This window comes from Symsagittifera roscoffensis, chromosome 7 (assembly GCF_963678635.1).
Source record: "Symsagittifera roscoffensis chromosome 7, txSymRosc1.1, whole genome shotgun sequence".
Taxonomy (NCBI): Eukaryota; Metazoa; Xenacoelomorpha; order Acoela; family Convolutidae; genus Symsagittifera; species Symsagittifera roscoffensis.
Genome location: NC_087068.1, coordinates 14,353,825 through 14,367,267, shown reverse-complemented (window position 1 = coordinate 14,367,267; position 13,443 = coordinate 14,353,825). Strand labels below are relative to the sequence as shown.

General features: G+C 32.8%; 2 protein-coding genes across 2 annotated transcripts in view; one reads left to right on the top strand and one right to left on the bottom strand.

The window, feature by feature from the left end:
* Positions 1-13,443, top strand: part of LOC134852138 (signal recognition particle receptor subunit alpha-like) — a 394,981-nt gene that overhangs the window by 131,851 nt on the left and 249,687 nt on the right. The gene's annotated exons all lie outside the window — the stretch shown is intronic.
* The window catches only part of LOC134852140 (uncharacterized), a 487,803-nt gene continuing 482,320 nt past the window's right edge, over positions 7,961-13,443 (bottom strand). The window contains exon 6 of the mRNA XM_063868436.1: positions 7,961-7,970. The gene's annotated coding sequence lies outside the window, so the exon portion shown is untranslated. The remainder of the gene's footprint in view (positions 7,971-13,443) is intronic.

Sequence of the window (13,443 nt, the reverse complement as noted above, 5' to 3'; positions counted from 1 at the left end):
GCTGTGGCATTCTTGTTGGCATCAAGTTAAGGTAGAATTTGAGTTGCTTCCAAAATGGTAAAGTAAAAATCGGTAAAGTCGGTATTCTTTCGTTTTAGTGCACACACAAATTCTACAATTGTTTCTTTTGTGTCTCGATTATCTAATATGATATTTTCTGACTGACTTAGTCTAATTCTTGGAGAAATCGAAATTAAATCAATAGGGTGCTCATTGTTACTCGTTTTCAACTTTGCATTTACAGCACTGTAAAAAGAATCAAATTTTTTTGTTACAATCTCCTCTTTTTCTTGCTTTTGTTCCAATTTTGTTTTTTTTGGAAGTGTACTTTGTGATTGATAAATTGAGTAAGGAATTAGAATAAACTGATCCATACTATGTCAATCGTTTAATGACAAAAGGAGTGATAACAGATATTAATTGTAAGCCTTTTGGCGAGCTCAAAATAGTTCTCCTTTTATGCAGTGAAGTTCTTCTTCGTGTGAGTTCTGATATTTCTCTTCGATATTTTACTACGACTACTGTTCGAAGATCCTTTAGCTCGCCCCGTAGTAAGTTCACTAGACATTCGCTGAGGAATTGAATGAAACTTTTTAGACAATGGAGGATGAATTGTTTTTGAAGTTTTTGGGAAAATGTTTGAAATATTGGGAGTATAGAGACGTATTGTATGCTCATCGTCCAAAAACTTAGTTTCTGTTCCTGCTGGTAGATAAAACTTTGATGGAACTGAACCACTGTTTGTGCAATATCTTAGCGAATCAACTGTTTTTGGAGTTAAATCAATGAGTAAATGACCATAAGGAGTAGATGTTGCATCTTGATACCACTCTTTCAATTGTGATCCTAGACCTAGTTGTTGACTTAATGTATTGATTTGTAAAACATCTCTCGGTGACTTGAATAAGACTATATGTGTATTTTGTAACTCAACATCTCTTCCCAATTTGCTTTGATGAAACAAGTTTTGCTTAATATATATTGTATTCAGTCCCCTGTGTCTTCCAGCAGTAGCAACTTTTACAAACTGCTTAGAATTTGAAATTTCTTCACAAGAGTCATCAAATATTGACAGGTATTTTGATTCTATTTTTGGGAAGGTTTTCAATCAGTTCAAAGTCAACTCCTTGGATAAACTTCAGGTTTTTTCTTTGCATTTGTCCATAAAGAGGTTGATAATGTTGATAAAAATAAAAAATTTTGTCAAACTTTGGTTGAAATGTACCAATTTTTAACCACTCAAAAATAAGATGTGATTTTCCAGATCCACTCGGTCCAACTAGCGAAATAAAAACTCGTTCTTTGGTAGAAATTATTTTATTCATAGCTTTGGAGAAGGTAAAATATAACCGACTGTACTTGATAAAATTGCTACCCAAACTGTTGTTTCTTCACTTGTAGTGGATAACAATATTCGAACGATTGCACATGCTAGTATTAAAACTACGTAAAAAAAATTGGCACATAAAGACTAAAAGAGATCTATTAAACGTACGTCCAAAAAACTTCCAAAATTTTCGTTCATGATTCTCCTCACCAAAAACAAAATTTCCTAAATTTAATTGCTTGTCACATTCATCTCCCATCTCAACTTTGGAATGAAAAAATTGATAATGATTAACATTTAAATTTCAAAAACACAATAATACAAAATTATTAAGGTAATTTACAATTTATTAAAAAAACATCGAGTCCATGTTCCGTATGCAAATGCTTTTCTTTCTGCACAGTGAAGAGTTTTTGCATGACGAAATGGGTAGTTGCTACACCTCCAATCATATTCTTCATCTTTGAAAATCAAATTCTGAACTTTTGGACATGCGTAGTCATCCAAGTTTGTAACCTTTGTTTCCAAAATTACTGACAGAATTTTACAATTTTCATAACCTTTTGCAAAAAACTCCGTTTCTGGAGCTTTTAGTTTTTTCAATATTTTATTAGCTTAGTATATTTTTCATGGCCACTGTTCCAGTTGATTCCATGAAGATGCTTCGTACACCAAGCAGACTGAGATGTAGTTTTGAATTTTTTGGGAGGAAGAAAAGAAATCCCACAGTTTGTCCATTTTGATAAACTCCCAACTAGACTCATGATGGTAACTGTTTTCGCTGAAAATTTTAGTTAGAATAACTAACAATCGAACAATGCATATACTGATGAAGCAAAAATGTTAACATATAAACAGAAGAACAACCCAGTCACGTGACCAAGAAAACAATAACTTGGAAATCTAGGTAAAACATAACAATAACCAGGTCACTTATAAGTAGTAGAATTCACAGATCCAGCTGCATCATGTAAAATTGCATGAAGTCTGCAAATTTTTGAATTTGCAAAAAAGTAATCCATACATAAATTTCTGTATCCAATTAGACCCCCAAAAGGAAATTTTTGGTCCATTTCTTTCAAATTTATGTTTGGGTCTAAAACAATACAGGTACAAAGAAAGTAATTTTTTCTTTTTGTATTTGATGAAAAGTCATGTTTTATCAAATCGAAATTTCTGAGAATTTCATTCAATTTCTGAACATTCATTTTCTACAGTGTATTCGTCAATAATGATACAAGTTTTTTTGAATGTTTCTACATAAGACAAAACTGAGGGGATAAAATCAACCAAATTATCATACTCTTTTTTTTTCAACTGAAATTTCTGATTGTTTTTCCAAGTGTTTCCTTTTCTACGATACTCTATAAGATCTATTTTTTTAATATCTGAACGATAACTTAGAAAAATCTTTCGTCTTCCATAATGCAAAGTCCACTCAAATTGAGAAATTTGTGATTCTGTATCCAAATCTTGCAATTTTGTTAAATTTTGAGATTCCAAAACTGTTAGTGAAAAATTCTGGGACTTTTCTTGTAAGACGATATGAAACATTCCCAATTTATTTTGAAGCGTTAAAACAAGATTTCTGGAAAACCAATGTTCCAACTCAAAGAAGTTTTAAAAAATGATTCAAGAAGATGAATATTTGAATTACATTACTATAATAACATCACTCAACAAAATTAGTGAATATTACAGTTCTCAACAAACATAAAATATCCCAAGACTTGGGCAAGTTCTTTGAATTCGTTCAAAGTATAGTTGAAATAGGGAACTTGCTTCAAAATTTCGTTCTCCTTTGCAGTGAAGAGTCGAATCTGAATGTAGGGTGGCTTGTTCACACTGTACTTCTTGATTGTGACACACACCCTTCTCTTCTTGTATGTTGCTACGTCATACACCGCATGATAGTTTGCAAGTTCCTGCTCCATGGTTGAGTCTTTGTCAGAATAGGGTTCCAATGCAGGAACAAGTCCAAAGTTTTCAGCATCGTGAATAACAGTATTCCGTATTGCTGATATCCTTTCCCCTTCTTTCTCACCAAGATAGACTTGCTGGGTTTTTTCGATTTGTCCAGATTCATTTTTCTTTAGCAATTGGAAGCAAGGTTCAAAGTAAATTTTTCCGTTGTAGGGTTTTTGAGACCAAGAAAATCTCCCAATCCTTTTTTGGTTCTTAGCAAATTCAATATAGTTGGGAAGGATATCTTTTCGTGAATACATTTTTGATTTGAGACTCAGAGCCCCTTCTTTTTCTCAAGGGGCTCTGAGTCTCAAGTGATCAGTAGTAGATTTTTCAAAATAAAGTAAATTTATAGAAATTAGGAAATGTAGATGACTCACTGTACATTCCATATAAGGTATTATTACCTTATATGGAAAAATGAGTAGTTGATGATCCAAATATGGACATTGCGTAGGTGATGGAACTCTTAAATAAGCAATTCAATATAGATAAAAATCATTTTCAACAAGTAATCGGTGATGGCATCTGCTATGTGTCAAGCATATCCCACTTTTTATTCGGACTACATTGCAAAATCTCTTATTATCTCTGTCTCAGAAATTTTTTATGAAAAATTTATTGTCACCCAAGACTACTGTGTATCTAACCATTCATTATTCTGCCCAGTGGAAAATTTCAAATTTCACTTAGTATTAATCGGATCATCGGTCAATCAGATTTTGCAAAGATTAGATAAATATCATTTCACTTATCAAATTGTTGACTGTATATATACTTTATACAAATACAGATTTTATTTCACTATAATTTCATCAAGTGGTGAAGTTTTCAATCAATTGAATCAGGCAGTCGAACACAACTTGAAATGTAGAATACCGGAAAATTACCCAGTGTTGCAAAGAAACGACTGCTGCGAAAAAAATCAAAAGACATTATCTCAGTTCTGCTCAGAAGCTTGCGTCCACTCAGACTCTTGGATCAGCTTTTTTGGAAAGGATTCGAAAAGTTCAAAACTCAAAGTATGAGACTGACTTGTTGAAAATTTTTGATTGTTTTATTGATGGTTTTGGTACCGTAAATAGTGAGCGTATCAATTTTTCTAATAATAATTGAAAATTTGTTAATAAAAATCTTGTCAAAATTATTTTTATTTAAATCAAAAATTTTTTCAACGAATAAATTTGCAATTTTCAACACGTGCAAAAATTAACTCAGAGTTTTTTCGCAAGATGCAAATTTTGGATTGATTTTTTCAACCCGTTTGCAAAAATTTAATTAAACTTTTTTACAAGATGCAAAAACTGTTTTGGTTTTTTCAACAAATGTGCCAAAATTTTCAACGAATTTTTGTGTTAGATGCAAGTTTTTTTGTGGTTTTTTTGAAAACAAAAGCAAAAATCTAACTTTTTTTTTCTTATTCATATGCAAAAAATGCAAAATTTTATTGTAAAAAACTTGTTAAGTTAATGCTAAAAATTTTTCATAATTGCTGACTTTGAGTACTATTCCCTATCTTAATACATTGTTTTTCCAATATTTTTGATCAATATACATGCAAAAAAGAGATTTTTTTTGGATCAAAATTAAAACAAAGATTTTCATTTTATTTAATTATTAACAGTGCAAGAAAATCCTCTTTCAGTTTTCTTTGAAATGCGAAAATATTTAATGAAATTTTTCTTAATTTGCGAGATTTTCTTTAATTTTTTTAACAAGTAGGCAAAAAAAATTAAGAAGTTTTTGCATGGTGCAAAAAATAATGTAAAATTTTTAACATGCTTGCAAAAATTGGTTTAATATTTTTTGCCATCTTTCTAACAAAATTTTATAAAACTGTTTACCCGATGCTCAATTAGTTTCATTTTTAACAAAGTTTTAACTTTGAAATTTCTTAATAAACTTTTCTATGATCTCTTTGTTCCTATCTCTTGAAAATAAATTTACTAGATACAAAGAAATTAAATTACAAAGCACAAGACAGTAACCAACTTATTTACAAATCAAAGAGCTGTCGAGCAGCTGAGTTATCAAAATTTTGCAAGTTCTCAATGGAACGCAAAGCTGGTCTTGCCTCCATCACTGGTGGTTGTCTTGGTGGTTCGCTGACTGGAGTTCTCGGCTCAGAGAACCCCTCATCCTCTTCGATTGTAATTGGGTTGTCCACAGATCCCTCTTCCCAAGGAAAGAGGAAATCGTCGAATGGTTGAGCCACATATCTAGAGTCAGGAATTTCGGGGTAGTTCATTCCCACATGCTCGGCCACTTCCTCCATCATTTGCATTTCTCCAAGTTGATTCTCTGTTGGGGCTACTTGCGTTATATGATGTTCGTTGAAGTCCCTGCGCATCACCTCCACCATATGCCAGACTTGGATTGGGATGTCCATTCGTGCCAGAAAAACTCCACAAACTGTTTCTCGCACTTGGATCTGTACTAAAACAGGCAAAAATTCCACCGAGAACATAAGGTTGTTGTTTTGTACTGAGAAGATCATTTTGAGCAATAAGTTGAGTTAATGAGTAAAAACAAGATTTACAGTTGAGAGGGTGAAAGTTGACTTTGGTTAAGTTGAAATTATTGTATTTAGAGCTGAGGGAGGAGGTATTTGACGGTAGTTAAGTTGAAAATAAAATGATTTTTAGTTAAGAGAGAGGGGTACCTTCAACTGGAATGTGTGTGTTTAACCAATTAGAATAGATTTTCCTTATTTGGATTGTACTCGTGTCCAATCAGATTTTAGTTTCCTTTTATGGAATTCTTATAGAAAACTCGTGTCCGATTGGAAACAAATTTCAATTTCTTACATATTGTCGTTTCCAATCACAAAAGTTCATTTTTGTTCAAGTTGTCGTATCCAATCAGAGGAACCTTTTAAGGACTTAAGTCTACCAAATAAGTAAAAATATACACAAAAGCCATCGCAAAAATAAATGACCAAATGTTGTTTGCTGTAAAAATAAAAAATATTGCCGATATTAGCAACAAAAGAAGAAAAATTAATAAAAGTAGCATCTCTGCAAGTCTTCTCATCAAGTTAACTGAATTTTTTGTATATAATCGATGAGAAATTGTTGATTTTTTAGCAAATATTCAAGTTCTTTGATTTTGATGTAGAATTGAGATGATAACTTAAAGTTGATGAATTTTTCAAAGCAAATCTCTGGAAATCTGATACCAAACCTGATTATGCAAGATTTTGAACTTTGAAAATCTTTAAAAAAATGGAGGAATAAAGAATTTTGCTGGGGAGTTTTGACAAATTTGGGAGTTGGGTAGGGAATAAAAAGAGTCTTTGAAATATTATCGTACGACTTTTTTATTAACTTCAAGTTTTCTAAAAAAATTAAAATTTCTTTTCTAGTCAGGTGTAACTCAGCAGTAAGTTTATAACTTTGATACGCAATATGTGGATCAAAAATAAATTCTTTGATTGAGTAAATTTCCCTAAAGAGACCTTTACTTAATCGAAGAACTCTATTTTGGACAACATAAACGTCCAAAAATTTGTGAAAAAAGTAAGAATCTACATCTATTTCATCGATAAGGAAATCACACTGAATATTTTTTTTCTTGTAGAGTAATTCAAGGAAGTTCAAATGCTTTTTAATTGACATTCTTCAAAAATGACTATTTTGGATCCAAAGTTATGTCTAGAAACTGCTTAGTTCTGATTGGTTGAAAATATTTCTGAAAAATTCTAGAACTTTCGAAGGAATGACGTACTTACCATAAAAGAAAAACTGCGTGGGTGGTGACGTCACTTCTATTTAAAGAATGACGTCATTATCATAAAAGGAACATTGCGTAGGTGGTGACGTCACTTCTATTCAAAGAATGACGTCATTACCATAAAAGGATAATTGCGTAGGCATCATTGATAGTATAAATACACTTATTTTATTGGGTTAAATCATTCATTTTGTTTGCCAATCAGAAACCGTCAATTGAATTTCACCTCAAATTTTACATTTCGTTACTTCACGAAAAGAAAAAAGTAAGTATTTTCATTCAATTGGTACTTTAAGTTTTCAATTTTGGAACATTTCTAACGTCTCAATTCTTTTTAGATAATGCCTGCCCTTAACCGAAACGAGAAAGTCAAACGTGAGGAATGTGGTCAGGAATACAGGAGAGCTGATAATGCGAGACATCGAAAAAGATGTGAAAAACAAAAGAAACATAAGTGTCCAAACTGTCAGTTTTATACAAAGAGCAAAGAGGAGATGGGTTATCATGTTGCGAAGAAGCATGCTCAACCAACTTCAAAGCAGTCGACAGTTTGTCCTTCTTGTGAACAAGAGTTCCCAAGTTACTACTCTCTCCAACAACATCGGAGAAAAGAACATGGAGCAAAACAACGGAATACCAGTGATACTGTAGCGGACTTGAATAAGATTGTGGAGGAAGAACGGGAAGATGGTGAAAAGCTGAAGGAGGAACTTAGTGCTTGTCAACATTTTTTGGTGGATACGAAGATGGAAAATGGGAGACATAAGGTATTTAACTTTCAAATGTCCAAGTTAGATACTAAAATAATCAACGAGAAACTAGAGGAAGTCTTCAATAAGCTTGATTCTGCTGCTAAAATCAATATTGCTCTGGGTTTTGTACTTCGAAACATTGAGACTGGCGAATATCGATATTTCTGCGCCCATGAAAACAATACTCTGTTTGAAAAATCCCACTTACTTTGTACGAAAGCGGATTTGATAACAATCCAAGGAAAAGTAGAAAAATTTGATACTGTGGAGCAATGTACCCAAGAACGTCAAAACACAAAATGGAAATTCAAGTTAATTACTAACGTCACAATTTTTGCTGTTTTCCTGAAAAACATCCCCATGGGATGACCGGACTCTATCTTACCCGAACCTTTATTACGACATACGCAAGTGAATTGTCTTTTATCTAACAAAGACAAGGAACCTTACAAAGATCATCTGTGTCTTTTCCGCGCATTGGCCATGTTTATGAACGGACATAATGATCTCGACTCTCACACTTCTAGATACTTTACAGATTTTATATCAAAAGGTCGAGGAAATTGTTCAAAGTAACATCTTTATATACGATTTCGATATCCAAGAAGGAGAATATGTAGGAGAACTAGCTCGACGAAGTATTAAAAGATTTGACAAAACAGTCAAATTACTGAGATTTAACAATCATATCATTCATACAAATGATATTGATTCTTTGTTCAAGTGTTTCCGGTGTCCTAGTTGTGATACTTTCTTCAAAAGATCTGAGTTTCTCAACAAACATCTTCTAAGATGCAAGGACCGAGTGAAACATATTTACCCAAAGAACGTCTATGAGCTTCGGGAAACCTTGTTTGAAAAGCTAGAAGGATTCAGTCTCCCAGTTTCTGAAGACAACAAGCTTTTCAATAATCTAGCAATTTTCGATTTTGAGTCGATTTGTGTTCCTACAGAGGAACTAAAAGAGACGCAAACTACTACCTGGATTGGAAAACATGTCCCCATTTTAGTCTCTATATCATCAAATCTTAATGATGAACCCATCATTTTGTACAAAAAAGATCCACAGAACTTGATTATTGATTTTGTAAGCAAACTCGAGCTGTTGGATAAGAAAAGTAAGCTGGAGATGAGAACAAAATTTCAAGATATTGAAGTAGCTGTCAATGAAAGAATGAAAAAGATCTTTGATCAACTAAACGAACGTGGTGAAAATTATTCAAGTAACAAATTCGAGTACGAAGACGAATGCATTGAAGATTCGGAATAAGCAGATATGTCAACACAATTCTTGCGAATTCAGAAAAATCAACTCATTGATTTGAAACAACATCTGGAGAGATATGTAAATACTTTACCTGTTTTTGGATTTAACAGCGGTAGATATGATTTAAATTTGATCAAGTCCTACCTAATCCCTTATTTGATTCGTGATAAAGAACAAGAAGCATCCGTCATCAAAAAAGCAAATGACTTAAATCTTTCAAGTTTGGAGATGTACAATTTCTCGACATAATGAAGTTTTTGGGAGGGGCAACTACTCTGGACTCCTTTCTCAAAGCCTATAAAGCTAGCGAAACGAAAGGATTTTTTCCCTATGAGTGGTTTGATAACCCAGACAAACTTGACTTTCCTGAATTGCCACTGTATGAAGCCTTTTTCAGTAAACTTAGAAACAACAATACTCTAGACAAAGACTTCATTGATTATGAGAAGCTTATAAAAAGTGGGTTTGATGAACAACAGGCCCTGAAAAAGCTTCAAATCAAGAATGTTCTTCCATCTAGTTTGAATAATTACAACTACTTACAAGAGACTTGGAAGAAAAATAGAATGACAGTGTTCAAAGACTTTTTGAAGTGGTACAACAACAAAGATGTAGTTCCAACCCTGGAGGCAATGCAAAAAATGATTCAGTTTTATCATAACAAGGGGATAGATATGTTAAAACTTGGTTGCACACTTCCAAATCTAGCAAACATTTGTGTACACAAATCTACAAATTACAAGTTTTATCCATTTTGCGAAAGTGATAAAGACTTGTGTGAAAAAATTAGAGAGGACATGACTGCAGGACCTTCCATTGTTTTCACTCAAAAAGCTGTAGTTGATAAAACATACATCAGAAATTCATCAAATGTTTGTAAATCAATTGTTGGAATTGATGCAAGCCAGCTTTACCCTTTCTCAATGTGTCAAGATATGCCAACAGGACTGTACACGAGATGGGAGTTTGACACTGAAAAGCAGAAATTCAAGGCTAGACATAATCGAACTCGCAACTTTGAGAATATGGTCATGTCTTTTTATCACGAATCAAGAGCAGAATGTAAAATTGAGAGCTTTTTTACATCTGGAAAACAGAAAAAAATCGACTGTTGTTTTAATGTGGACGGTTATTGTGATCAGTGTAAGACAGTGTTTGAAGCAATGGGATGCTACTACCACTTCTGTTCCTGTCAAGAAGCTCGTCCCTCCTTAACAGAACAGGATATTGAGCGAGGAAACAAGAAGAGAGAGATGGATGATATGCGACGAGAATACATTAAAGAGAAAGGATACAAAGTGGAAGAAATGTGGGAGTGTGACTGGTGGGAAAATATCAAAACCGATGACAAGATCAAAAATTACGTCAGAACCTGCTTTCCCTATGAAATACCTCTTTCTACAGACTCCCTTATAGCAAAAATAAAAGATGGATCACTTTTTGGCTACGTTCAGTGCGACTTAGTTGTCCCAGAAGACCTAAAATCAAAATTTGCGAATTTTCCCCCAATTTTCAAAAATACTGAGGTTGGAAGAGATGATATTGGAGATTACATGAAAAACTATGCGATCGAGAACGAAATGTTAAAGCATCCTCAGAGAATGCTGATATCTAGTTTCAAGCTGGAAAATGGAACAGTTATAACTCCTCTCTTCAACTTTTATATGGAACTTGGATTGCATTGCACCAAAATTTACCGATTCGTTCAATATTCTCCTCGGAAATGCTTTAATAATTTCGTTCAGTCAGTGGTTGATGCTAGAAGAGAAGGAGATGAAAATACTTTGTCAGGAGTTGTAGCAGAAACAATGAAACTTTTGGGTAATTTTTCGTATGGATATCAGATCATGGATAGATCGAGACATACAATCACAAAATATCTGAACGATGAAAAAACTCACAAGGTATGCAAAACTGAGAATGTTCGAACTCTACTATAACTTCTTTGACAAGTTCTGTGATGTGAATAAATTTGAAGAGTTGGAGATGGACACAGACTCATTTTACTTGGCACTTGCCGAAGAAAATTTATACGACTGTATCAAACCAGATAAGAGAGCTGCTTGGGAAAAAATGAGGGAAAATGACTGTAGAGACTCTTTCAAGGCGCAGGCAAAATCTAACTTCTTCCCTCGAACGTGTTGAAGTACGCATAAAAAGTATGATAAACGGGAGCCGGGACTTTTTAAAGAAGAATTTAGATGTACAGAAATGCTATGTTTGTGTAGCAAGACATATTGCTGCTATGACAACAAGTCAGATAAGTTCAAATTTAGCAGTGAAGGATTAAACAAGCGAGTTCTCGAAGATTCTGGAGACGGACCTATGTCAAAGTACAGGAGAGTGCTCGATGAAGCAATCAACTTAAGATCTACAAATAGAGGATTCAGAACTATAAATCATATGGTGGCAACATATGAACAAACAAAGAAAGGACTAAGCTATTTTTATCCAAAAAGAAAATTAAAAGTTGATGGAATTCATAAAAAACCACTCAACTTATAAGAACTGATCTGGTCTAGTAAATTTATTCATGATGTCGTATTATATTGGTTTTTTGAAGTTAAAATGTAAAATTTTGCGGTAAATTTGTTATACAATGCAGTGATTTATATACTTTTTTGTAATTTAATTTTTCTCTCACAAAAAATTCGATTTTTTTTCGATGTCTCTGTAGGTTCAGAATAGATTCAGATAGATAGAAAGTAAAAGTATCTAATAAATTTTTATTACATCAAATTAAACAAAATCTTATCGTGTTTTGAATTTTTTCGAAAAAATTTTAAACTTTTTTGATAAAAATTCCAAGTTTTTGCACAAAAACTCTTACCATTGACTTACCATCCACCAAAAAAACTAAATATATAATCTTAATTCTACAATCTACACGTAATTAACAATTAATTGTTCCTAATTAGGTAACGCGCGCTGAGATTTTTGCGAAAAAATTAGACATTTTTGCACAAAAACCAAAAATTTTTCGTTTTTCTTACCATTATCTTACCATCACACAAACCATAAAACCTTACCATCGGTATTCCCTATCTTAATACATTGCAGACTCTATATCCAATCTTAATACATAGCATGGCGGACCGGAAATCTATAACGTATCTTAATACATGGGGTCCGCCTTGCACCCCCCCCCCCCCACTTAACCTCCAACATCTACTACTAATTCGAGAGGAAAGTGAAAAGTTAAGCTGGAATTATATCACAAAAAGTATTTTTTTATGGTCAATGTCTGCAGTCGTTATTTAAAAAACGTTAGCCTCAAACCATGTCTGCTGTTATCGAAATGCTTCAGCAATATTATTGTGACTATGAAGTCGATCTGGACAATCAGAGCCGGTTTATTGTGCATTTAGCCTGAATTTTACACCTTCCCATAATGGTAGCTGAATCAAATCAGTTTTTTTAAATCCAATTTCACATTGCGTTTTTAGCTACTTGATTATAATGTTCTGAGCGCAATGAACTGAACAAAAAATTTTTGAAAATGAAATACATGGCAAACTAAAAAGAAAAAACTCAAAAACTCATGTTTCATTTTCCAAGTTTTTTATTGATGTAATTTTTTGTTAAAGTGCGGAGAAAAACAAGAACCAATATTTGAAAAAAAACATAGTGTAGAAGCATATTTAGTTGAACAAAAATTAGATAAGAGCTGAAATGGAAATCTTTTTAAACACAACCTGAGACTTTCGAAAAATCATTTTTTAAATTATCGATTCATGCTGTAAGTTTTTAATTTTTTTGAATTGAGACAACATGATAGGTTTTCTTTCAGATATCAAAAAACGACAGAAATGGTTTTAGAAGAACATTACTACGTTGAAAATTTTTTTATGTCTTTAATAAGACTCAATATTCGCTTTTTGGAGAAATTCAAAATTGGCTATCTTATATTCCACCTTTTGAAATGTTGTCAATTCCAAACTAAATATAGTCCGGTTTTTTTTGATAGGTTTACTTTTAAGGAGGATCATTCACATAGACTAAGTTTTACAATCTAAATTATTAATGAACCCTAATTCATTTCAGCAATTTTTATCTGACTCTTTGTCAGTATCATAAGCTGCACGAAAATCTTCACGAAAATGAACAAAAAATGAAGGTCATATCACGCAAAAAAAAATGCTTTATTGCCATGAAATTCGAGCGAAAAAAGCTCAAAAACCAAAAAAAAAACATTTGAGGTTTTTCAGCGATAAGTTCTTACTATACCGCCCAAACTGACCCAATCCTGACTCAAGGTTTGTTAAAAAAACTCTCGCGGTTTATCGCAAGCAACAAAAACTAAATTTGGAATAATTAAATTGAAAAGCTAAAAAGTATTAAGGATTGAATAATTCTAACCGAGCAAAATTTTTAGTAATTACACGCCAAAAACACTCTTA